Here is a 24,445-nt window from a genome sequence, read left to right on the forward strand (position 1 = left end):
ATGTGAAAGTTTTAAAAATACCGTTTACAAATATTACAAATAATGGAGGGTATGAGCTAAACATACACCATGCTTGAGGAACTGTTTCTTTAATCTGCGTGACGTCAGATACGTAACTTTACTTCGTAAGAACTGAAGCGTTGGTTGCAAACAGTTTAAGTGCTACAGATTAGCGTAAATGTTTGTTGTACACGCTGAGTCGGCGGATATTGCGCTCATTACGTGATACGATAACGTATCTGTTAGTTATCGGTACAGTATTACTCGGTAGAATTGGCTAGTAGGAGTTATCGATCATTGCAGAAGATAAGCTGTCGCACATGAGCGGGGAAATCCCCTAAAAAGCCATCTCCTCTTCAGTAACTGAAATGCGCATAGTGAAACTGACTAGAGGACTCACGACTGCCTCATTGTGAATCCTGTTATACAAATTATTTCACAATACCTATTACTCGTTTCCAGACTTTGCAGAGGAAGCTTAGTTTTCCTGTGTAATAGATGACGCACAGGGTATCGTTACCAGATGTCACATGTCCTCTAATTGTAAGTTCCCTCGATGATCCGAACGTCATTTGACATTCAATTACTAATGAAGTAGGTTTAGTCGCTGGCGAGTACTTCAGTTAGTACGAGGGGCTGCATACAACTTGTGCTGCGAACATGGTGAGGCCATTTCAAACACTGTTTCTAGTTAATTGCGTATGAAACTTAAATATCAAGGCGACAGTTAAAAATTAGAATGGATTTTGTTTTCCTTGTTACATGGACATAGAGCGTTTCAGCACGAATGTTCGTAAGTGTAACTTTGTTCACTAAATCGCATCTACAACATGTAAATGTGTATAATAAGAACTATAGTGCTACCGTGCGTGCTAACAGTGGGATGAGATCTTGTGGTTTTCACTTTCGTTCTGCCTACTATTTAGGCATTGATGCTTAACAACTCAGTAATAAATTATACTTCGTTCCTTAACACAGCACGTTACAAATACTCGTCACGAATAATGTACGTCGTGCAGTATATATTGGTAGTTGTTACAACCCTCATTAGTTTCAAAGTGGCGGTTTCTACTTTTCTATGTTATCACTGGTGGTGGCATGCGACTAATAACGTTTTTTTTTCTGTTCGTCGTTTTTCTTCCTGCCGGTAATTTAGGTATAATTAGTGGTGACAAAATTACCATTTGGATAGCAGATATATTAGAGCTAACCTTTCTTAATATTTTTAATGTTTTGCTGCCAAATTATACACCATTCACGGTAACAGATTGCCCTCTTTCGTTATCAAAAAAATAAGGGCCTATTATTCCCGATGAGGACGTTGCACACCGAACTGTTACCTTGTCTGAGTGCAGTGGTTTTTCATGGAGTTGGTGAGGGTTCTGATCATTCCAGTTCTGTTTGTTCACATATCCATTGAGGTGAAAATTTGCCTCGTCACTCATCCAGAGGTTGTGAACAAGCACCTCGTTTTCTTCCATCATTTGCAAAAACTTTCACAGAAATGCTGTCGGACCACGAAGTCGTTATTATCCAAAGCGTTAACCACTTGGATTTTGTACGGGTGGTGATGCAAGTTTAACCTCAAAATCCTTCGGACAGTCCTGTCAGGAATTCCAAGCGCAACAACCTGTCTACCCGCCGATCTCCGGGGGCTTCTTCCCACAGCAATTCTTGCACGTTCCACAGTCTTGGGAGTACGCACTGTCTTCGCTCTGCCACCTCTTTTTCCCTGTTGTTTCACCGACGTTTTCAAAGTTTTCGACCCAAGTTTTTATTGAGTTAACCGAAGGCACCGGCCTATTACGATTAATTGGAAAATGCGCCCGGAAACGACGCTGGGCGGCTACATAGCTACCGCTCTGGTAGAAAGCTTTCACTGCAAACGACCGTTCTTGCTTAGTCCATTGCTCCATGGCTACTGAAATGAAATGCTTTGTGTTGGGGAACGCAGTGGTGACGTTGGTTACTCGCTCCCCCCCCCCCCCCCCTTCCTTCCAACGCTTCCGCGCATTAATAATAAACGCAGGTTTGAGTGCCGAAAAGCCTCCCGCAGGTGTCCGTCCTTGGTACCCCAGTCCCTTGGACTCGTACTGCGAAGTACTTGGGCGTTACCCTGGACCAATGCCTCACCTGGCGCCCCCACATTGATGACGTGCGTCGAAAGGCGGTAGGGTGGCTATGCCTGTTCTACCCCCTCATCAATCCCACCTCTTCACTCCTTACACACATTGCTGTCAGAGTGTACACCTCCCTTATTCGTCCCATCCTTGAATACGCGCTGGTGGTGTGGGGCAATGCTGCCCCCACCCTCCTCCGCCGACTCCAAACCGTCCAAAATCAAGCTCTCCACCTTCCTTTCGACTTCCCTACCCAAGAACTCCACACCCTGGCCGAGATGCCACTCCTTCACTCCCGCATCCTTTCCGCAGCCGCTTCCTTCTACCAGCAAACCCGACACTCTCCCAATCCCCTAATCCTTTCCCCGGGCACCCGTGTCCACCGTCTGGCCACCATCCGCTGGCCTGACCTTCTCTTCCGCCCCAATGACACCCCGTTCACTAGTCACCTTCATGTCATCTTCATCTTTTTCATCACCGCTCCATCTCATCACCACGTTATGACACCCAACCCCCCCCCCCCTCACCTTTCGTTTTCCTCACTCTCTTACTGTCCCTTCTACTATCATTTCATCTGTCATTTTTAAATACTACGCCGCCAGTAAAGTGGGCCGTTCGTGTTCCTGTTTCTTCTACTATCTCTCTAACTATGCTTTCATCTGTGGAAAAAAAAAAACCAGCACAAAGTCATGTCCAACTCAGCACCACCATGCGATTTACCCCACACCACATCTAAGCCAGAAGGAGAAGCACCCCAGAGGCGCTAGCAGTTCACCAACAGCCGAGGTTTCAAACCTCAGTTATCTGCGTGCGAGCGAGTGCCGCAAAACTATTCGAGCCATACTTTTCAACTTGTAACGTTCGATAATGTGACCAACATCTTACAGTCGGACTATTACATGTGGATTGAGTGAGAGTTTGAACTATGAGCCAATTCTGCTCTTGTACTTACGCAAACGCATGAAAATGGCTTTACAACCTGAACTGTGCGACGACGGAAAACACCAACCTTGAAAAACGGCGTGAAAAGCCGCGTGGGCCTGGCGGGACACGTTGGCCACTCCCACACAAGATCTTAGCCGAGCCGGCAAAATCTGCAACGGCCGAAGTCGCCACTTGCTCCACCGATCCGAACGCTTCGCCAACGGTGTTCTTTCCTTATCTACCGACGCCAGATGTTTGAATGTAATATTGCCTCAATTACCATTCTCGTGAAAAATCGCTTAAAAGAAGTCGAGTTCCTCAGGAGTTTAATGAGTCATACTATGCAAATTTTATATAAACGGATTTTCTGGAAATAATGCTGCACAGCTTCAATATGTTTGAATATCGCAATCGTAGACTCACCAAAAGGTGACCAACTCCAAGTCGCGGGTTAGCTTAGCACTACATCACGTTTAAGGCGTCAGATATACCGGGGTGTCTCATCTGTGGTTCGCGAGGCGCATTTTCTCTGGTGTTTCGGTATATATTTGCAGTTTCGTTTTTCCAGTGTGTAATGGAACCAGCCCAAACGAATCCTGTGCACTACATCTTTCATACGACGCGCGTCGTCGAAGGAAAGCATCGGTTTGTTTCCCGTTACGAACAAAATTATTTTTAAATCGAAAATTTATGTGCCCATCCGATATAGCGGTCTCAGGTTTAGTGCGCTATTCGTTTCATCGATACGTATTAACTGGAACAGTAAAACAGGAAGAATTACAGGTACTCCAGCAGCGGCTGATCAGTGAGTGCTTCTACATGGAAGTAGCTGTCGCTGCAGGCCATGGCTTTGCTGCTGGTTATTCTTCGTGTTGTACTGGCCCTGTTGATACACGTCGATAACACGAATATCTCACTAGACTAATTTGGTGCCATTCTGTCGAATGGGCACATAAAATTTCACTTTAAAAATAATTTTATTTGTAACGAGAAACTAACCGACTCTCTCCATCGATGCTGGGCGTCGCGTGGAACATGTGATGAGCAAGCAGTATTTGTTTGGGCTGGCTCCAGCTACACAGCGCAGAAACGGAGCTACAAATATCTGCAGAAACAGCGGAGAAAATTGCCTGACGGCTTTTAGGAGGGACGCCCTGTATAATTGCTTTTAGTTGCAAGGACACCTTAACCTTGATGTAATGCCGATCTGTGACTTGAAATTGGTCGCTTGACTGAAACAAGCTGTCTGCAAATAAATAATCATAAGAACAGCTTTCAGTGGCTCCACTAAACCGTTCTTTGATATGAATAGTAGTAGTTGTGGTTGAGGAGATCTTCAGTTCGAAGACTGGTTTGATGCAGCGCCACACACTGGTCTGTTTTGTGCAAACTTCTCCGTCTCTGCATAACTCCAGCACCCTACTTCCATTTGAACCTGTTAACTATAGCCAAGCCTTGGTCTTCGTCTACATTTCTCCCCCTCCCACCTACACTACCTTCCACTACCAAATTCTTCGAGTCCTTGATGATATCTCAGGATTTGTCTTGTCAACCGATCCCTTTTTTTTCTTAGTCAAGTTGTGCCACAAATTAATTTTTTTCCCAGTGCGATTCAGGTCCACATCATTACTTATTCGATATACCCACCTACTTTTCAACATTTTTTTGTAGCACCATACCTGAAAAGCTTCTGTTTTCTTCTTGTCTGAACTGATATTCGCCCACATTTCACTTCCGCACAAGGCTGCACTGCGTACAAATACCTTCAGAAAACACTTCCTAAACTTAAATTTATATTTATTGTAAACAAATGATTCTTATTCAGAAACGCTTTTCTGGCTATTGTTAATCTACATTTAATATCCTGTCTACTTCGGTCATGGTCAGTTATTTTGCTTCTCAAATATCTAAACTCATTGACTATTTTGTTGTCTTATTTCTCAAACTAATTCTGTTAGTATCGACTACATTTCATTAACCTTGTTTACTTTTGTTAGTTTCCATGTTATAACCTTTTTTTCCCAGACATGACCAGTCCAGTCTTCCAAATCCTTTGTTGTCTCCGACGAATCACAGTGTCTTCGGCAAGCCTCAGAGTTTTTCTTTCTTTTCCCTAATCTTTAATTTCTTTTAATTTTTTTTTCTTTACTGTATACCCAACGTAGAGATTGAATAATATCGGCGAGAGCCTACAACCCTGTCTCAATTCCTTCCCGACTAACGCTTCCCTTTCCTGCCCCTCGACTCTAATAACTGCAGTCTGCTTTCTGTAAGCAGCCTTTCATTCCCTGTATTTTATCACTGCTGCCTTCATAATTTTGAAGAGAATTTCCATTCAACAGTGTCAAAAGATTTCTCTAAATCTGTAACTGCTATAAACTTAGGTTTGACAGTCATCAGTCTTCGTCTAAGAGAAGTCGTAGAGTCAGGTTGGCCTCTCGTGTTTCTGCTTTTCTTCGGAACCCAAACTAATCTCCTAAGAGATCGGCTTCTACCAATTTTCCCACTCCTCTGTAAATAATTTGTGTCAGCATGTTGCAGCCACGACGTAACTACACCTGTCAGTTCCTGCCTCCTTTGAAACAGAAATTAATTTTCTACTTGAACTGTGAGAATGTTTCTTTTGTCTGATATATAAATTTGTCATGGCTGGCTCTCCCAGGGATCTCAATAATTCTGAACGAATGTCGTCTACTCGAGGAGACTTGTTTTTAGTTAAGTTTGTCAGTGCTCTGTGAAATTCTTCTCGCAGTATCATAGCTCCCAACCCAACTTCAATTACTTCCTCTTCCCTTTTTACAGTACTAGCTTCATGTTCATTTCTCTTGTGTATCCCTTCTATATACTCCTTCCATTCCGCCTTTCAACTTTCCCTTTTTTGCTTAATACTACAGTTCAAGATAGGCTCTTGATATTAATATAGCTGTTTCCTCTCTCTCCAAAGGCCTCTTTATTTTTTTAATGTACGGTTTCTATCATTCCCCTAGTCAAGTATATTTCTACATTCTTGCATTTCTCGTCTAACCGTTCCTGCTGTGCTATTTTTCGCTTTGTCAGTTATTTTGTAGACGTCTGCATTGCCTTTTGACTGCTTCATCTGCGACATTTTCATGTTTTCTCCTTTCGTCAATTAGATTTAATATCTCGTACATTATCCAAAGATTTCTATGGGGCTTTGTCGTTTGCCAATTTGTTGTTGTGCTGCCCTTTACTATTTCCTCTCTCAAGACTAGTTCTTCACCTTTTGCGTTTCGCACTCGTGTTTCAGTCAATCCTTGTTTAATGCTCCCTTTGAAACACTGAACAATTTGTGATGCTCTAATTTCATGAGATAGCTGCCTGAAATCCGATTACATCATAAGATTGCAATTGCTACATACATCGAGAATACAAATGAACACAGGCTTTAGTGGCCTTAGTCTATTTTACTAAAATTCTTTCGGCAGTGTGAAGGCGTCACGATGTGATAAAACTACCGGCGTTTCCAACTACTGTTGCAGGCAACATGATGAAGTCTACCTACACTAGCCGAAATGTCCATAGCCTTGTCACATCTTGCCGCCGTCACACAGCCAGAACAATTTTGTTAAAAAATTCGGAATATGAGTTTATTATCGGACTGAACCACCAGATGGTATCACTGTACAGCATTATTTGCAAAAAATCGGAGTATAACTAACAGTATTCGCTAAGTAATTTGTTAATATGGCTACCTGTGAGTTATTCGTGCTTCCCAGGGATGCAGTGGATATCATTCGTGTATTGTGGCTATATTTTAGGATAAAGTCTGTTTTCCAGCTTTCAAGAATCAGTAACTCACATGGAAACTAGTGCCGTACCCAATCGAATGTCTTTTTAAATTTTAGTTTTAGTATAGAAACAGCGAGTACACCTGTTTATCTCTGTTTATAAATCTTAGGATATCATGTGTAAGGGGCGATCAAAAAGAATCCGTTTGAGGGCGTAGCTGCAGCGTATATGTAACATAGCGCAAGTCCAACGCGGGTATTTGAGGTGGCATTTGTGCCTTTCCGACGAGCGTACAGTAAATGTGGAAACGTTAACTACGGCGACTTTATTACCAAAGGACCAAAGTGCTATTATTCTGTTCTTGGATGCCGAAAGACGAACACTGGTAGACATTCATCGGAGAATGAAGAATCTGCATAGGGCAGAATGACTGTCGAAAACCGTCTTTGTGAAATGGCGCGCCAAGTTCCGTGCTGGTCGCGTTTCGACACGAGATGCCAATCGATTTGAGAGGCCAGTCTCATCCATTACGGACAAATGGGAGACACTCGAGCATTCTCCCTAAGTCCCAACCTCTCCCCACGCGATTATCACGCCTTCGATTCCTTAAAAAGTGATTTGAAGGGCCGACCATTGCTGTCGGGTGAGGATGTGTAGGAGGCAGTTACGGACTACTTAACGCAGTAGAACTTTTTTACCGGGCGGGTATCTTCAGCCTGGTGCGTCGGTGGCATGATTATCTCAACGCTCACGGCGATTTTGTCTGATAGCCATACCGATTCTGGACTGTATAACCTTCGAGCAGAAACTTTTTGAACATCTCATACTGTATTTCGTATAATCGATGTATTTAGAAGCCAGATTGTTTGCCAGGGGGGGGGGGGGGGGGGGAGGGAGGAGGAGGAGGAGATGATCTTATTTCAGCTGTGGATCAGTTCTGTAGGCCTGTCAGTCATTGTAAACATAAACATTTGTAAAGTTTACTGGCCGTACTACATAAAGTAATTCAGCTTCACCGCACGATACGCGTCATTGAAAGCAGTTCTCAGATACGAAGTACGCAACATGAGGAGATGCTCGACAACAATGATGAACTCTGGCAGCCCTTTGAATAGCGACGTGTGTGTGCGCTGTGCAGTGCACGACATGTCAGCTGCAGTGGTGGCAGTCGACACGCGCTATGGGGTAGAGCGGCGCGGAGTGGAATTGTGTTGTTTCGCTTTCGCGAACTGGCGAGCACGCCGGCGATGATGTCATCGCTGCCCGGCCGGCTTCGGCCTTCGCCTTATCTGCTGCCGCTGCAGCCATCTTGCGTCCCTCTCCCGAACTACAATCGCCGTGTTCCCACAGCTCGCCACACTTGTACCAACGGATGTCCCCGCACTGTTTGAAACTCTGTGCTGATAAAAGCAGCTGCATCAACAGCGCATTTATGCTTATCGAGGCTTCAGCCGCTTGAATAACGTCTCTATTCTCTACAAAGGGAGTCTTTCTCGTATAATGTTCTCCGTGTTCTTGCTGCGTTCAGGTTGAGCAAGAACTCGAACTTTCGAATACCTCCGCCATCGCTGCTGAGCACAGCAGCCAAGAAACATCACATTGTGTTTGATAAAATCCGCCTGCTTATTCGGATTTTTTTTTTTACTAAGTGTGATAACACCAGCCCTGGGGGAGGCGATGTAAGGCAATCAGCCTAGGAAGATCTGTTGGATTTTATTTCTATTGCTGAATCCAGTGAGAGGCCATACAATATTTTCGAGAGGAGAAAATTAGCCAAACAAGAAAGGAGTAAATGGTCTTCTCAGTGGCCGGTTGAATGGACGCGCACAGTGTAGAAAACGCGCCCTTTCTACTTTCGTAGGATTAAGTCGTAGTGGTGAGTTATACAGTTGTGCGGCTGTTTTTACACACGTGGAAAAGTCTCCAGTGGTGGGATCGATTTGTTTGAAGTTATCTACACGGTGATTTAGGGTAAGGTCCCAGGGTTCACGCCCTGCAGCCATTCACCCTGGTAGACCCCCGTTTGCGAGTTTTCGACGAAAGGAAAAAATAAATAAATTATTGGAATTTCGCATGATCTTCTTACACCTATGAAATGTAGTATTTAGCAGTTTGGTGGCACAGCGTAATGATTAATGTTCTCGCCATCCGTTCAAAAGGTTATTGTTTCGAAACTAAATTTTTATTATTAAATCTTTGCCGAAATGACTTTGGCCATTATTTTTATTCAGTTAACTTGTTGATATGTAGTTTTTTTGTTTTTGTCTCTTTGTCACATTTTAATTACCGAATTTACTTTTTAAATTTCTCTCGTTTTTGTTTCTAAAACTTTTTTCAACCTGGAATCTTTCTTCATGTGATTTTAGTTATTTTTATGTATTAACCTCTATCTGATTTCTATCGTTTTATCATCCTGTATTTTTGTCCATTTTATCGCATTCGTTCTTTCCGTTCCCCATTTTGCTTGAGGTTCGTTTTATTTACAATCCCTTCTTTCGTTGAAATCTTTATGTTCGTTACTTTATCCATACAGCAATAAGAATTTATGGTTTTAAGCCTTGTTTGATGGTTACAACTCATATTATGATACATAAATAAGAAAGAATTAAATTCACATGAACAGTCATCAATTAAATTCACATGAACTGTGATTCCGAGAGGAAAAAGAGTGACAGGAAGAAAAAATGAGAGCAATAAGAAAAGTTAATATGATTAAAGTGAAGTTACATAGGAATTAGAAATAAAAAATACATTTAACCCAGTTAATTGAATAAAAATGACGGAGTCATTTCAATAAAGATTAAAAATTTGGATAACACCTGATGAGTTTCGAAGCGACATTGTGCATTGGAGGCCAAAACTTTAACCATGACACTGTGCAACCAATATACTAAATATTACTTTTTCACAGCTGTAGAACATCGCACGAAATTCCCCAGTTTTTTTCGTCGATTTCTCGCAGACGAGAGCCCACCAGGTTGGACCTTACCCTACATCACTGTATATTCTGTAAAATAAAAGGGAAAAATGTATTGAAAATTCTGTTATTATCAAACTAAGCAAAGATTTTATTGTTTAAACACAATATTATGTGATTTTGATAAAAATAGAAGGAACGTGTTCATATTAACGAAATTAAAGAATTTCAATTAAATGCACGTATCTTTAACGTACACTGTCGTCGCCGATTTTCGTCCATTTCAAGCAACTCCTCTCATATACGTCGAGTTCGCAGACTATGCGCCATGTAATTATTTGAACAGAATATTATCTATGCCTTTCGCGGGCAAGTGCTCTACCAAATGAGCTACCCAAGCACGACTCACGCCCCGACCTCACAGCTTTACTTCTGCCAGTACCTCGTCTCCTACCTTTCAAACTTTACAGAAGCTCTTCTACGAACCTTGCAGAACTAGCACTCCAGAAAGAAAGGATATTGCGGAGACATGGCTTAGCCACAGCCTGGGGGATGTTTCCAGAATGAGATTTTCACTCAGCAGCGGAGTGTGCGCTGATACGAAACTTCCTGGCAGATTAAAACTGTGTGCCGGACCGAGACTCGAACTCGGGACCTTTGCCTTTCGCGGACAAGTGTTCTATCATCTGAGACGAGGTACTGGCAGAAGTAAAGCTGTGAGGACGGGGCGTCAGTCGAGCTTGGGTAGCTCAGTTGGTAGAGCACTTGCCCGCGAAAGGCAAAGGTCCCGAGTTCGAGTCTCGGTCCGGTACACAGTTTTAATCTGCCAGGAAGTTTCGTATCAGCGCACACTCCGCTGCAGAGTGAAAATCTCATTCTGGAAACATCCCCCAGGCTGTGGCTAAGCCATGTCTCCGCAATATCCTTTCTTTCAGGAGTGGTAGTTCTGCAGGGTTCGCAGGAGAGGTTCTGTAAAGTTTGGAAGGTAGGAGACGAGGTACTGGCAGAAGTAAAGCTGTGAGGACGGGGCGCGAGTCGTGCTTGGGTAGCTCAGTTGGTAGAGCACTTGTCCGCGAAAGGCAAGGGTCCCGAGTTCGAGTCTCGGTCCAGCACACAGTTTTAATCTGCCAGGAAAGTTTCATATCAGCGCACATTCCGCTGCAGAGTGAAAATCTCATTCTAGAATATTATCTATCTTACAAAAAAATTAGACATGACGAAACATCGTATAGTCACTTTATTTTTCACTGTGGTGCCAAAATATACTTCATACAAATGCACTTAAATTTCACACACTGGATCTTACTTGTCACACTGGGGTATAGGCAACGCCAGTCGACTGTGGACGGTTGCCGTAGATGTACTGACGCTTGCAGTGTGATGCCACTGGCTTTAGGGGCAATGGTATTATCGAACTCAAAACAGATGGCGCCATTTTTCAGGTTTACATAGTTAAAATGAATGAAAACTGGTCTTGGGTGTACTACTCGCCAGTGTATCAAAGAAGGCTTCAATTACAACCGGCAGTTGAATTTGAGACAGTTTTCAGTGTCCGCTGATTTCCGGAGAACGATTACAATGTAACCAAAGTGCAGCGTTGAAGCGGGCTGTTGATGGTTAGAGGTTACAAGAGCCTAACTCCGATAAGTGTGTATGTTAAGTTCGAAAAATTGTGTGTGTCTGGTAGAGAGTCGATCCAGGCGACATCTCAACTGGTAGCACACTGTCCGCTAATGAGTACAAGACTTAACGGCACGTAATTTTAAGTTGTCACAAACGTTCTTTACGTTGACATAATCTAAGGATTACATGCCGCGCCGTTTGTGCCAAATGCAAACTTAATTCTGCTTTTACAAGCAGACCACCTTTGCAGTCAATAAAATCAGTTTTTCCTGACGCTGCTGGTAAATTCGAGTTGATGTTCGAATAAGACACAGCAAGAATACCGAGAATGTTTCGTTCATCTATAGTACCTACGGCACTGTTCTCTCAAGGCTGTTTGCCGGACCAAGACTCGAACCCAAAACGTTGCCTTTCGCGGGCATACGCTTACCGACTGAGCAATCCGGCGGCTACCTACGCGCAGCGTCGCTTGCGTCATTACCCCTCTCCCACTTTTCGAACTTTACATACGCTCTCGTGCACACGTTGCTGGGGCCACCACTCCTCGAAAAGAGAATACTGCAGAGAAATGACCTAGCCACGGATTTTTTCGTCATTTCTTTGACGGACGCTATGTATGAGAACTGCTATTCTTTCCATAGGCTGTATGTTCACCTAGTAGCGTCATGCTCGCATCGCGGACAGCTAATTATACGAGGGTCACTCCAAAAGAAATGCACACTATTTTTGTAAAAATACAGTTTTCATTCTGCATGTGTGAAAGTTTTACAGTGTGTAGACACATCCTTCCCGCTTGTTTTCAAACTTAGTTAAACCTGTTCCCATGAGTGGAGCCGTCACAGCATGTCTTCAAGATGGCTGCTGCACTTGACGTTCATCAGAAGCAACGTGATGTCATAGAATTCCTGTGCTGTGAAAACGAGACAGTGGGAAACATCCACAAGAGGTTGAAAAAGGTGTATGGTGATGCTGCTGTCGATCGCAGTACAGTTAGTCGGTGGGCAAGCAGGTTACTTGATGAAAGCGATCACGGCAATATTGAGTATTTCACTCGCAGCGGCAGGCCTCGTGCTGCACACACTCCAGACAGTGTGCAGAGAGTTAAAGAATTGCTGACTGCTGACAGACGCATCACAGTGAACGTATTGTCACGCTACGTTGGGATAGGGGAAGAAAGTGTTTGTAGTATACTGAAAGTGTTGGAGTTAAAAAGGTTTGTGCCAGGTGGGTTCCCAGGATGTCGACAGTGGCTCACAAAGAAACAAGAAAAACGGTATGCAGCGAACTTTTGGAACGGTGGAGAATGGTGGAGATGAATTTCTTGGAAGAATTGTGATAAGTGATGAAACATGGCTCCATCATTTTTCACCAGAGACGAAGAGGCAATCAGTGGAGTGGCATCATGCAAATTCACCCAAGGAAAAAAAAAAAATTCAAAACCAAACCTTCTTCTGGAAAAGTTATGGCTACGGTGTTTTTCGATTCCGAAGGACTTTTGCTTGTGGACATCATGCCAAGTGGAACCACCATAAATTCTGATGCATATGTGACGACACTGAAGAAACTTCTAGCTCGACTGAGTCGTGTTCGACCCCATCGGAAAAAGTAGGGTGTTTTGCTGTTGCACGACAATGCACTGCCACCATGGAAGCGATCACAAAACTCGGATGGACAACACTGAAACACCCGCCTTACAGTCCTGACCTGGATCCATGTGACTATCATCTCTTTGGGAAACTGAAAGACTCTCTTCGTGGAACAAGGTTTGAAGATGATGACTCCCTTGTGCACGCTGCCAAACAGTGGCTCCAACAGGTTGGTCCAGAATTTTACCGTGTGGGTATACAGGTGCTGGTTGTAAGATGGCGTAAGGCAGTTGAGAGGGAGGTGGAGAAATGAAAATATTGTTCCTAAAGGATGTATCTACACGCTGTAAAACTTTCAGACATGTAGAATAAAAGATGGAGTAAAAAAAAAGTGTGCATTTCTTTTGGAGTGATTCTCGTATATCACTTTGGAACTGCGAAAGCGGATGACTGGTCTACATCTCTGACTTCTGTCGTTATTCCTTAATCGCACGTGTGTTCTACGGAATAGTATTTTCCTATTCCGTGTTCTGTCGCTGTAAATGCAACCCTGCTGCCAGTGAAAGCTAACTGTTCATGTAGCATTTAGCACCGTGATTCTCGTAACAGCTGACAAGAGATAAAACCGTGAACAAAGTGCGCTCTCACTGTAGTTTATGGACATTCTCCATTGTGCCGTTTTAATCTAAAGGAAATGTTTGTTTCTGGTGCGAGGAGACTTCAGAAAGTAAGTTACACGTTATTACGGCAGGCCAAGTAACTTTTGTTGAACGTCGCACTATACTTCAAAGTAACAGAGACTATTTTTCAACATAAAATCCAGGTCTCTGCAAAACGATCTGAACCTTGAACCACGTTCAATTCCTCGACGATAGAAATCTTCCAGATGGTTACGGAGCCATCCGAGAACCGCTGTGTAAACGTCGTCGACGGAAAATCGTCCGCTCCCCCCCCCCCCTTTCCCTCCACAGATGTTGTTCCTCCATTGCTTGGAGCTTGTTGAAGGATTTCTTGCGCGACCGGCATCACCCACGTATGTGCGCCCTTGGTCAAATTGTTGCCACCAATTTATTACTGCTGGGCGCGACATTGCATTTGATCCAAATACCGCCAGAATTTCACGAATCTGTATGCAAATTAGATGTTCTGTCTATAAGAACCGTATTGTTCCGCGTACTTCAACTTCAGACTTCATTTGCAGTTGTCGCGTCATGTCATTTGCACCCTGCCTGCACCTCATTTGCACCTGTCTGCACCTGTTATCGGTACCGCATCAAATCGCATAACAACCTGTGTTGTGGTGTACCCTAGCAGTATTCTATTTTTACAGTGCGGAACTCCTGGCGCGCAGTGGTCTTAGCGTGGGATGGCATGTGAAACTTATTTTCTGGAGTCCCTTCCTACTTTCCAATGCAGTGCGAAATTTCATTCTTGAACAGGATTCGAAGCTGTAGCCGTGACATTAGCGCATGAATCAATCTTTTGTATTTCTATGAAATATTGGAAAATTCCGTAAAATAATCGCAACAGTTCTGATAATCACGATTCTTGTGAGGGTTTTGTTGAAAGTTTCAAATGTATACGGCTGGCAGTTCATAATTGGCACTATTAGTGATTCTGCTATAAACATGTTCATTATAAGAGCTCTGTGACTGCTAAGTTCCAAATAAATTTGAATTAAGTTCTTGTGGATCCTGGGGTTGTGATACGTATGAATCGGCGAGTCGACTGAACTAATACACAGCATCATTATTGACGAGAAACTAGACACTGACAGTTAATCGACATTTGGAAGCATGTGTCATCGGAGAATTTGGTAACTTTTTGGGGCGATCCTAAGGCGCTTTACGTAATTTCCTAATTTTCAGTGTTACTGGTACTCGTCGTCACTCTCTCGAGTCCAAGAAACAATTCAAAATCGCAGACAAGGTTACGGGAAAGTTCACGTATGAAGAAAGAAATATTGTAGGGCGGAACGGTGATTATTCACAGACAATAATTGTAATAGGTTACTATAAAAATGACAGAACCGTAACGGTCCAATATCGTTCTTCATTACCAGACCGTGTCAAACAGAATTGACCGAGACTGGCGGACGATAATGTGCTCTCACACCACGACACCGCTCTAGCCTATACAGCACAGGACTGGGTGTTGTGTTGTCATCGTCATCATCATTTCATCCCCATCGACGCGCAAGTCACCGAAGTGGCGTCAAATCGAAAGACTTGCATCCGGCGAGCCACGCCGGATTAGCCAAGCGGTCTTAGGCGCTGCAGTCATGGACTGTGCTGCTGGTCCCGGCGGAGGTTCGAGTCCTCCCTCGGGCATGGGTGTGTTTGTTTGTCCTTAGGATAATTTAGGTAAAGAAGTGTGTAAACTGCTAAGGCCATCAGTCCCTAAGCTAAGTCCCATAAGATTTCACACACATTTGAACATTTTTTGCATCCGGCGAACGGTCTACCCGACGCGAGGCCCTAGTCACGCGACATTTACTAAAGGTGATTCCCCGCTGAGATAATAAATAATTTGGAATGTGCCTGGATTAAATGTGTAGTCATCTAAAAGTAGTAAGTTGCGAAATAAACTTTAAAAAGTATAAGTTTTAAAGCGTGTATCCGTTAGTATTTAGAAGTGCTTCTGTGAATGTTGTAAAACAGCTGAACAGTAGTGGCGCGTTGAGGCTCTGAATACGGCTTTGAGACATGGTCGGATCGTTCGAATGTTGGTACGTTGTCCCGTGATGTTAAACGTCCAGGATTGAGATCGGCTCCGGTACGCAATAAGGAATGTTCATTACGGTAGTAAAAATATCGTGAGTAAAGAAAATTTGTTCCATACCGGGTCTCAGACCCGGGTGTCGCGCTCTTTGTGAGCAGTCGCCATAACCAATAGGCGATGTAATGGTGTCTCCAGACCTGATTCAAACCCTCTGATGTTTCCTCCTATTGCTTCCGAACAAACTCATGTGCTAGCAGGAAGCACCAGTGACAACTAAGATTTGAGTCAGGTCCGGGGGCGTGCACAGCACTTGCTTGGAATCCCGGTCTGACAGAAGTTCTCGTTAGTCACGATATCTTCATTGCATTAACGTTCAACATTTTCTGAGTATATTTCACAACTATCTTTTCCTGTTATTATATTTTATTTAGTTCATCTTTATTGTTGCCATACATTTAATTTCAAAGAAATTACGTACAAAGGTCGTCACAGTTAATCTCGCTACAGTGAGAAACTATAACTCCATATTTTGAAAAGCTGTCTTACTTGTTAAAAAAATGTGGTACTAGCCTTTGCATGATGTATAACACCTGACTGCTACTTTATGGAGTTCTTCAAAGAAACATTAAGTAACAAATTCCAAAATGTGACAGCCAATAACCTGAAGCTTCGAATCTGTGAAAATAAGAATGGAAAGATGAGCGTGCAAAGCCACTAACATAAACAACATAAGACGTCATTTGAATGTCGAAAATCTTTCTGTTCGCACCATCACGTCGGACCGTGACATGCATTCCTGAGGTCAGGGCAGCGTCTGGATCGGTTTCCAGTCGGAGGAAGCTGAAATCCGACACACTGGCTAGCCCTGGTTGTGGCTCAAGTCTGTTCCGGACCGTCCCATATGAGTATAACGGCAGGTTGTTGGACCTTGCCTCACATCTAGCATTGTGATTTTTGAAACAGGTCGCATACGGATCTTACTTCGTGCTTGTCTCAAATACACGAATACTTTAAAAATAAGAATTAGGTGCTGATGTCTGTGTAGTGTTACTTGCCTGCCTACGATGTTCCAAAATATCGCTCTTGCAAACTGCTTGGTGGTCAGTATGGTGCCGGCCGGGGTGGACGAGCGGTTCTAGGCGCTACAGTCTGGAACCGTGCGACCGCAACGGTCGCAGGTTCGAATCATGCCTCGGGAATGGATGTGTGTGTCGTCCTTAGGATAGTTAGGTTTAAGTAGTTCTAAGTTCTAGGGGACTGATGACCTCAGAAGTTAAGTCCCATACTGCTTAGAGCCATTTGAACCATTTTTTGACAGTATGGTTTTTGACTAATTTATCTGCTTATTATTAAAAACGCAGCATATATTGACTCCAGATTCTGGTGCCGCCTTTCGACTAGTTTGATTGCTTGTTATTATAAAAAACGCAATATATATTGATTCCACATTCCGGGGCTGCGTTAGCGAAAACATGCTCCTTTAGAATAATTTGTGCACTCGGAGCATTTTCTCCAAGGCGCATCCTTCAGTAACAAGAAATTCAAAAGCTGTGACTTTTTTTTATATAAATATCAGATGCTATGATAGCACGTGGCTTATTTTCAAATGCGTGTTTTAACGGGAAGGTTGTTTCATTTTCGGAGTAATGTGAGTGTAAGGAAAATGCTGTTACTAGAAAAGACACTTGATGAGTGTTATCACGTGTATAGGTAAATTGTGTTTGAATCAATCAACAACTAATTGAATCGTTTTGTAATCAGGTTAAAATTATCTCTTGGCCATAGCGAGAAAAATAGGAAAAGAGGTAAAGCTATGAGAATGACAGACTATACTAAAAGAAAACAGATGGTCGGGATCATGTGACATACGAGCTCAAGGGTAATTTTCGGATAATCTCATTACATGCGGCAACGCTCTGTGAGGCACAAAAAGGTGATGGGGTTCGAGATATGAAACACTGCTGACTCATGTTGCACGTTGTTTGTGGTAGTACGGAGGATAAGCCCAGATTCCGGTCTGCTTGTTGCGCGACTTACAGCATAAGAGCTCAACAGCCGTTTTACTTATGTGTTTTGGGAAAGCATTTCGGCCTTTTAGGGTATCCTTAGGTGCTAACTGATGTGTCGACAGAAGTGCCGACACAGTGTGGTTTGAGGGGACTGCAATGCACGCTATAAGCTCACGAAGGATGGCGTGAGGTCTGAAACAGGATACGTAATGAATGCTATAAAGAAAAGTACGTAGCTGCTGGAATACTTAACTTTAATCCATCCTTGTTGTACATCGCTATTGACGATTGAGACTCTGTAGATTCAGGCAATAAACTACTAATGGCGCCGTGCTAGGTCGTAGCCATTGACTTAGCTGAAGGCTATTCTAACTATCTGCTCTGCAAATGAGCGAGGCTTCGTCGGTGTGCATCGCTAGCTACGTCGTCCGTACAACTGGGCGAGTGCTAGTACGTCTCTCTAGACCTGCCGTGTGGTGGCGCTCGGTCTGCGATCACTGACAGTGGCGACACGCGGGTCCGATATGTACTAATGGACCGCGGCCGATTTAAAGCTACCACCTAGCAAGTGTGGCGTCTGGCGGTGACACCACACTAACTTAGTTTTTGGAACCGCAAAGCAATAACTACGAGACGAATACAGGTGTTGTGTACTATAATAGATGTAAAATTACTCTTAAATCATGTAAGTGGAAAGCAGTATATTGCTTATTTTCTACAGAATCCTGTCGAACTGCTTTTCATTTATGATAATGTTATTTCACCAAGAATCAGTTAACATCTTAAATCCCGATTTTATGATTATGATGACGATGTTGTGGTTGCAGTCCGAAGATTGGGTTGGTGCAGCTCTCCATGCTATGCTATCCTGTGCAAGGCTCTTCACCTTCGCATAACTGCTGCATCCTTTGTCCATATGAACCTGCTTACTAGGTTTCAAGCCTAGGTCTCCCCAAACTTCCCTCTGTTACCAAACTGACGATACTCGATGCCTCAGGATGTTGCTGTCAGTCGATCCCTCCTTTTAGACAAGTTGTGCCATAAATTTTTTTTCCCCAGTTCGATTCAGTAGATTTTATACGAAAATAAATCGTATTTTAAAAAATAATGCCAATCCTTCTGTTGCAGTTACCTAGTATTCTCATATTTTTGTGCACAAATGAAGCTAATGCGGAAACTTATTTTTGCAGGATTAGGGTGCAGTGACTTTGTTCGTATGAAATAGAATTGGGATTTTGTGTCATATACTCGTCCTTATTGATCTCTAATATTTCTTGTAGTATCACCTTCCTGAATTTCGTACAGACATCAAAAAGACGCCTTGTGGATCATATGGATAGTTTATCATTATATAATATTTAACAAAAGTTGATTCACTTTTTTGCTTGTAGTCTCCAGCTTTCTCACTGTTCAGGTAAGGTAACATATATCTGACTAATCTACATGTAATTTGCAGGCAATCCTATACACGTCACTTTGTGCTAACGGCTTCTTCAGTCTGTATTAGTGAACAAAATCATTTTTATGATATTACTATTATAAAATGCCTGTCTGTACTTTCGTTGTTTGTGACTTTTTTGCAAGAGATTGTGAAAATTTACCAGTATGTTGTTCGGTATTAGATTTCCGTCGCCGAAGAGTGGCATTTGTTTGCCACAGCTATAAATTAACATATTTTCTTAAGCTAAAGAATGTTACCATTAAGGTCAGACCAGTAGGCTTTGCTGAAAGCGATGTTTCCTTGGCACCATTTCTGTGTGCAGGATAATTCGGATAGTGGATGCAGCCAGAATATGCACTACACCTCCGGCATGTTATTTATTTAAAGTCTTAATGTAGACCTGATCCCGTTTGGTTTGCATTGAACTGCGCCAAATGCCAAATGTCAGCCAATCCGAAGATGCCTAAATAAAGGTCAAACGCGTTATTGGAGGGAAAAAAAAAATTGGCACTACAACCAAAACTGTCTCTTTGTTCGTAATGGAACAAATAAAAGACGACGCACTTTAGAGTAGAAAGCTCCGTATTTGCTATAGCTTAGGTGGATGCAGTAAATATAAAATTGCGTATTAAAGTACTGTTAATATTGTATTCTCACGCTTACATCGCCTACAATTGGACCCTGTCGCACCAAAACATACCACTTACGGGTAGTGTGTATCGATTGTCATCGAATTACCAACCTTCAAAATGAGCAATCATCATTAACTTACGAGAAGAGTCCGCTGAAACCGGTGCATATAGTTAGCTGTCGCTGCTATTGTGTAATGGACAGAGAGCGTTATCTGTAACTTTTTAATGCCAGTCTCGGCTATACAGTGTTGTAGTAAAGACCCTTCTTTCATCAAACAGAGTTAGAGTTCAAAAGCAAAATACCGTACGTAACACTACATTATCTTAACTGCTCGCAGGGGTCTGAAGACAAACTAACACGTCTTTTTAAACAGGCGACGATTGCTTTCTTCCGCTCAGTATGCTCCTTCTATGAGCGTGCTTCGGCTTCAGTAACTGCGACTATGAACAAGTTAAACTCCCAGACACAACGATAATGATAGCTGTGCTCACTGCTTACTTCGCACCGAGACATACGGAAAATGTTTTCGAAAAGAAAATATTTATCCCCTCAGATTGATATTCTGTATTATTATTTATAAAGAACACCACTATGAGAATAAAAATGAAAAGACCTTCATTCACTGGATTGGAACCCACCGCGCATTCATAGGCAATGAAAAGCTGAATGCCCTAGCTAGTGAATCTGTCGAGTTTGGTGAGTATAAATATGACTAAATTCTAGCAACAGACTTATTTTACCCCAGTAAGTTCGTTCCAGGACGAACTGGAACCACCTTTTAAAACTATCATATCATCTTAAAGGCAGGCTGTGTACTGACGTTTTATCTACACTAACTATTCGTCCTTGGTACGAGGACAAGAAGTGTAACCATAGTGGTAACTGCTCGGCTGCGTTTTAGCCGAGAGAACTTCCGCCAACAAATTTACCAACTTCGTTGGAGGCCTGCCTGCCCCCATCATCGTCCTCAACACGTTAAAGCATTTCGACCGCAAAGTCATATCGACGTGTACTGTCATTGGGCAAGAAGGCCTGAACGATTTGCACTTTGTATGCACGAAACAATAAACGTTTGTGTAAAATGTCATGGAGAGTGTTTTTTGGCATCTGTAATTCACGCGAGGCCCTGCGGCACAGATTTCTTCGGACTTCGCAGAAAAGACTGCCTTCCACCCTGTCTGCTGAGGTTCTTGGTCGACCAGACCTCGGAAGGTCAGCAAGTTTTTGAACTTCTCATACCAGGCTTTAATGCTCTTTACATCAGGTGGATTCCTTCCAAATGCTGTCTGGAAGTGTCTCTGCGCTGTGGTTGGTGATCGTGTCTCATGGTACCACAGGACACACTGCGCCTTCTCCTGATTGGTTAACATGGCTTCTTGGGCACTGCACCTCATCCACTACTTACGTACTGCGAACCTAAAACAGAAAAAAAACTTCGATGGTTGTAAACAATTCGACACAGAGTTATCAACTCATGTAATCAGGGAAAGTCTTTTCGGACACCCTGTACTTAATATCTAATATATGGCGGATATAGCAGAAAGGATTTCGTCGCCGAAGGTCAAATTAAAATAAAATATACAAAAAGAATGAAAACTTTCAGTTTACATGACGTCAAAGAAACCTCCCGTACTACTACAGTGCGCTGCTTTCGTAAATCGTAGAATCGCGCTCCGAACTCTTCTCTCTCCAGTCATGTACAGTTTTGTACAGATTTCGTGAACCATTTCGGACGTTTGCTGCGATGGCACCTGTGTGACGTTTATTCTACGCCGTAGTTAGACCAGTTAGTGTGACGTGTTCCATTATCTCCAGATGACGGGAGATTATACTTCATTGACGTATAACAACAGCCGCTACCGAAAGAGGAAATGACACGTAAGGTTAAGGCAGTGGATTAAGTTTCTGCCGTCTCCTAAAGCAGTTTAGGGCGAGCACCTGAAAGATTCCTCGAAAAAAGTCACAGCCGATTCCTACAGCCCGCTTCTACCTGATGTAAGTCTGCGTGTCAGAAATACCTCGGTGTCGACGAGAGTATAAACCCCAAACTTCGCTTTTCCCGCATGCACAGAGTTTATCCCATAACTGGTGTCTGAAGCGGCCCGACCACTCGACCTGAATCCCTGGCATGGATAGCAACATCCACCAATTACTCAGCTGTCACCTAGGTAAGTTTCCACAGTCAGTCACGCAGAGTCTGGGCTTGTTCCCAAGTTACGATACAACTCAAAAGAGCCTGCGAGACGCTTTATCATGCAACAAGTATGCGACGACACGGAATCCTTCATGAGACGCCGGCTACGGTGGCCGAGCGGTTCTAGGCTCTTCAGTCCGGAACCGCGCGACTGCTACGGTCGCAGGTTCGAATCCTGCCTCGGTAATGGATGTGTGTGATGTCCTTATGTTTAAGTAGTTGTAAGTTCTAGGGGACTTATGACCTCAGCTGTTGAGTCCCATAGTGCTCAGAGCCAACCTTCATGAGACGAGTCGAGTAAGTCGTATTTACTCACTATCTAGTCCATTTATTAACAAGCACCCTCCCTCCTTAAACAACAATTAGCACGCACAAGGTAAAGGACATGGTTGAATTAAAAGTGACTCCGACATTTGGTACCTACAGCAGTCGCATAGTCAGTAGATGTTTTAGAGGGACATGCGATCACAAATCAGTTAACGTACTTTTGTGCTTCCAATGCAGAATCAGACAATGACGGAAAGGGGTCATTCAGTCAAGAGCAGCAAACTTTTTCTATGTCGTACCGTAGTATAATACACACACAAGAGTCTCGCTCTAAGACTTGACGTCAGAGCTCTGCTTTTAATGCTCAGGTCACTCAGCTGTTAAACAAAGCAGAAATTCCGGTAGAGTTACTTTGCCTCTAGAAACATGTAGTGTTCAAGCAAGATTGAACACTAGAATTAAATTCAGATTTTGAAAATATACACATGGTTCTTAAGGCACTGTATAATTTCCAGCAAGAGCTTCAAATGGCTCTGAGCACTGTGGGACTTAACATCTGAGGTCATCAGTTCCCTAGAACTTAGAAATACTTACACCTAACTAACCTAAGGACATCTCACACATCCATGCTCGAGGCAGGACTCGAACCTGCGACTGTAGCGGTCGTGCGGTTTCATACTGTAGCGCCTAGAACCGCTCGGCCACCCCGGCCGGCTCCAGCAATTGGTACTTCTGGCCCCTTCTGTACCTGTCGTATTTATCACGCGAGAGAAGAGCAGTGTGGAGAGAGAGAGAGAGAGAGGGGGGGCGGGCGTCGGAAGTTAGGACGGACTTAGTTTACCGTACATAGGATACCTGCTCGAAATATACGATAGCGGCTGTCGAATAATTTTACGGTACGTACTTGCCCACCGATTCTCTAAATGTACCAAAAAGCTTCAGTGAGAGGAATGTCTTCTTTCTCTGTTGATGGTTTCCCTTTTTGTTCCTATTAAAACTCGACAACCTTGCCATTATGAATAATTAGGTCTGTTACTACATGATCAGTCTGAAAGCTGCTGATTCCTTCATGCATAACGGTTTGAGAATTTTCAACTCGCGACCATTCTTCAACAACACACTATGTCGTCAAAAGTATCCGGACACCTGTTAGTGGACATTAATATGAGGTGTGTCCATCCCAGGAACTGTGCTGGGGACTCTTTCAATGAAGTATTTGAACGTCTGTAGAGGAATGGCAGCCCATGCTTCCTCAAGAGCGGAAACAAGAGAAGATAGTGACGTTGGACACGAGTTTGGAGCGAAGTCGACATTCTGACTCATCCCGTAGGTGTCTGGCACTGGTCGGGACTCCGGACAGGCCAGTCCATTTCAGGAATGTACACAAACCTGTGCCTCACAGATGGTGCTTCAAGATGACCACGTCCTAACCACGAAAACACCCACGTACCATGACACAACCTCCTCCATACTTCACTGTTGGAACTACACATGATGGCAGGTAACGTTCTCCATGCATTCGCCAAACCCAAACCCTTCCGTCGGATTGAGACAGGCTGTGGAGTGATTCATCACTCCAGATCACTCGTTTCTAGTCATCCATTGTGGAGTGGAGTCACTCTTTACACCACGCTCACGTGACTCTTAGCGCTAGCTACGGAAATTGTGGACTATGAGAAGCTGATCGGTCATTGTACCCCATTCTTTTTAACTTTTTGCTCACGGTCATAGCGCTATATGTCACTCTCGTAGCACTTTAGAGCTTGCGAATGATTGTGTCCACTGATTCTGTGCTACTTTCACAACCGTATTTCGCAGTGCTCGACGCTCCCCGTGTGTCTGTACGTGAGGTAGGCTTGTTCTTTCCTTAGCTGTGGGTTTTCCTTCGCGTTTCCACTTGACAGTCACATCATCAGCGGTCGAGTGGACCGATTTAGAAGCGTTTAACTGTGCCTGATGGATTTGTTAGTCAAGTTAAATCTAGTGGCTATTCCGACTTCGAAATCGGTTTATGCTGACCGACCTATTCAGCTGTTCCTCCTCCCCTGCTGACAACATGCCACGCGCTTGCTTTTATACGAGTCTAATTCCAAAAGTAAGGTCTCCTATATTTTTATTTGTACATAGATCTGTTTATTTCTACAATGGTGTACATCAGTTTACAGCTTGAACATTTAGCTATTTTTCGACATAATCACCATGTCTGTCGATGCATTTTTGTAGACGCTGTGGCAGTTTTTGTGTGCTCACGTCATACCAG

At 43.4% G+C, this 24,445-nt stretch overlaps 1 protein-coding gene across 1 annotated transcript in view; it reads left to right on the forward strand.

Moving 5' to 3' along the window:
• LOC126463709 (kinesin-like protein Klp98A) overlaps positions 1 to 24,445 on the forward strand; it is a 419,586-nt gene that overhangs the window by 193,177 nt on the left and 201,964 nt on the right. The gene's annotated exons all lie outside the window — the stretch shown is intronic.

This window comes from Schistocerca serialis, chromosome 1 (genome assembly GCF_023864345.2).
Source record: "Schistocerca serialis cubense isolate TAMUIC-IGC-003099 chromosome 1, iqSchSeri2.2, whole genome shotgun sequence".
NCBI classification, from domain to species: Eukaryota; Metazoa; Arthropoda; class Insecta; order Orthoptera; family Acrididae; genus Schistocerca; species Schistocerca serialis.